Source organism: Borostomias antarcticus (genome assembly GCF_949987555.1).
Source record: "Borostomias antarcticus genome assembly, contig: scaffold_1147, whole genome shotgun sequence".
NCBI classification, from domain to species: Eukaryota; Metazoa; Chordata; class Actinopteri; order Stomiiformes; family Stomiidae; genus Borostomias; species Borostomias antarcticus.
In genome coordinates, this window is record NW_028176270.1 from 7,501 (window position 1) to 10,300 (window position 2,800).

A 2,800-nucleotide genomic window follows, 5' to 3' on the forward strand; every position below is an offset into this window, starting at 1 on the left:
CTACTCCTAATTAACCCTGACCTATGACCCTAGCCCTACTCCTAACTAAACCTGACCTGTGACCCTAACCCTACTCCTAACTAAACCTGACCTGTGACCCTAACCCTACTCCTAACAAAACCTGACCTAACCTGACCTATGACCCTAACCCTACTCCTAATTAACCCTGACCTATGACCCTAGCCCTACTCCTAACTAAACCTGACCTGTGACCCTGACCCTACTCCTAACTAAACCTGACCTGTGACCCTAACCCTACTCCTAACTAAACCTGACCTATGACCCTAACCCTACTCCTAACTAGCCCTGACCTATGACCCTAATCCTAACTAGCCCTGACCTATGACCCTAATCCTAATCCTAACTAAAACTGACCTATGACCCTGACCCTACTCCTAACTAAACCTGACCTATGACCCTAACCCTACTCCTAACTAAACCTGACCTATGACCCTAACCCATCAAAATGAAGATGCTATCAGTAATCAATAATCCATAATCCCTAATCCATGGCGTCCTCTCCTCCGCGCCCTACAGGGTGCCGTGGGACGCCATCCAGAACATGGCCAACCTGCACACGCTCAACCTGGACCACAACCTCATCGACCACATGGCCGCTGGCTCGTTCGGCGAGCTGTACAAGCTGGCCCGCCTGGACGTGTCGTCCAACCGTCTGCGCACGCTGCCGCCCGACCCGCTGTTCGCCCGCTCGCAGACGGGCGCCGTGAGCCCCACCCCCTACAACGCCGTGGTCAGCCTGAACTTCGGCGGGAACCCGCTGCACTGCAACTGCGAGCTGCTGTGGTTACGGCGCCTGGCGAGGGGCGACGACATGGAGACCTGCGCCACGCCCGCTCACCTGGCCGGGAGGTACCTTACTTCAATCAAATCAATCAATCAAAGCTTTATTTGTATAGCGCATTTCATACCCAGAGGCAACACAATGTGCTTTACAGAGAACAAGGGAGGTGGGCATACGACCCACCCCTACATATTCCAGAGGGAAGCAAAAAAACAGTAATCACCCGGGGGCCAGATAAGTGAGCTGTAAAAATTCTTCCCTGACCCCTCTCAACAAGGCGATCGAGCAAGCTCCAGGAGTATGTTTGTCTACCGGCTAAGAACATTTATAAAGCAATAAATAACATTAAATTACATTTTCAGAGTAAGAGAGGGCTAATAACATCATATTACTACTTATTATCATATTAATACTTGGTTTAGTTTAGATTTCAAAGAACACGCTGAGTGGTCGGTCAAGCTGGTTTCAAACAAAGGCAATAGTTTTATTCTGTTACGATTCTGCAGAGTCGGACTCGAGCACAGGAAGTGAATCCGGGCTCGAGTGAGTCAGATGTGGACGAGGTCGATAGGTTATACAGTGAAAAAGGAAGTGACATAGTTTCAGGATGAAGAGGACAGGGAAGTGATGTCACACAGGAAGAATTTGTAGTTTTAACAGACTGATCTATGAGAACGAACTACAAAGTTAGAACAACAGTTAAGTAGGAAAACAGAACACTTTGGTGAGACTTGAATTTCATTCACAGGGGGAGGAGGGGGTGTTTCCACCCAATTTTAGCGACGCAACCCTGGAATGTGAATGAACGTCTTCCGTCTGTAGTTGAGCGCAGTTTAAAGACTGACTTGTCTTTGAAATCGAGAGTTGAACATGTTTTTTTGAATGATTTTCAAGGTGCCCACCCACATCCATTGTACGAGCAAAACGGTGGTAGAGCAATTATCAGACTTTCTCAAAAGTGCTAGTTTTGTCAACGTTTTGATCTGAACCATTGTATATGATCATAAGTAACCTTAAAACAGGGCTAAACAAGATTTTTTCCCTTTACTACTCCTTTAAAAGAACCTCTCACTGTTCGCACACATCAGATTATTGTTTTAATTCGCACACTGAAGTTCCATATAGAACCTTAACATCCATATGCCTTTTTCCAAGTGAATTGATCGGTCAGCGGGCAGCGCTTCATACGTTTGATCCATAATCTGGAACTTAACCTTCCCCGGAGCAGGTTAGCTCGGCAGCATAAGTTACCATGGAGATATACAGTAGCACGGTGAAAAGTGAACCATCTTCATAGTACGGATAAACCAGGCTTGAACCTGAAGTTATTGCGCTAACCCCATAATCCTGTTTGGTAGTACAGGGCCCTGGTCTTCAACCCCGATTTCTCATATTGCTCTCCTCTCCTCTTCTCTTCTCCTCTCTTCTCCTCTCCTCTCCTCTCCTCCTCTCCCTCTCCTCTCCTCTCCTCTCCTCTCCTCTCCTCTCCTCTCCTCTCCTCCTCTCCTCTCCTCTCCTCTCCTCTCCTCTCCTCCCCTCCTCTCTCCTCCTCTTCTCTCCTCTCCTCTTCTCTCCTCCTCTACACTCCTCTCCTCTTCTCTCCTCTCCTCTCCCCTCCCCTCCTCCCCTCCTCTCCTCTCTCTCCTCTCCTCTCCTCTCCTCTCCTCTCCTCTCCTCTCCTCCTCCTCTCCTCTCCCTCCCCCTCCCCTCCCCTCCCCTCCTCTCCCCCAGGTATTTCTGGTCCATCCCGGAGGAGGAGTTTACGTGCGAGCCCCCCCTGATCACCAGACACACCCACAGCCTGTGGGTCCTGGAGGGTCAGAGGGCGGTCCTCAAGTGCCCCGCGCCATCGGCGACCCCGAGCCCGTGATCCACTGGGTCTCCCCCGACGACCGTATCCTAGGCAACTCCAGCCGCACCGCCTCCTTCCGCAACGGCACGCTGGACCTGCTGGTGACGGTCGCCCGGGACGACGGCGTGTACACCTGCATCGCCATC

General features: G+C 50.6%; 1 pseudogene across 1 annotated transcript in view; it reads left to right on the plus strand.

The window, feature by feature from the left end:
• Nucleotides 1-2,794, plus strand: part of LOC311328673 (leucine-rich repeat and fibronectin type-III domain-containing protein 2-like) — a 3,511-nt pseudogene extending 717 nt beyond the window's left edge. Inside the window, exons 2-3 of the transcript in view lie at nt 538-870; nt 2,534-2,794. The product of the transcript in view is annotated as a leucine-rich repeat and fibronectin type-III domain-containing protein 2-like (transcript). The remainder of the gene's footprint in view (nt 1-537; nt 871-2,533) is intronic.
• Nucleotides 2,795-2,800: the final 6 nt, after the last annotated feature.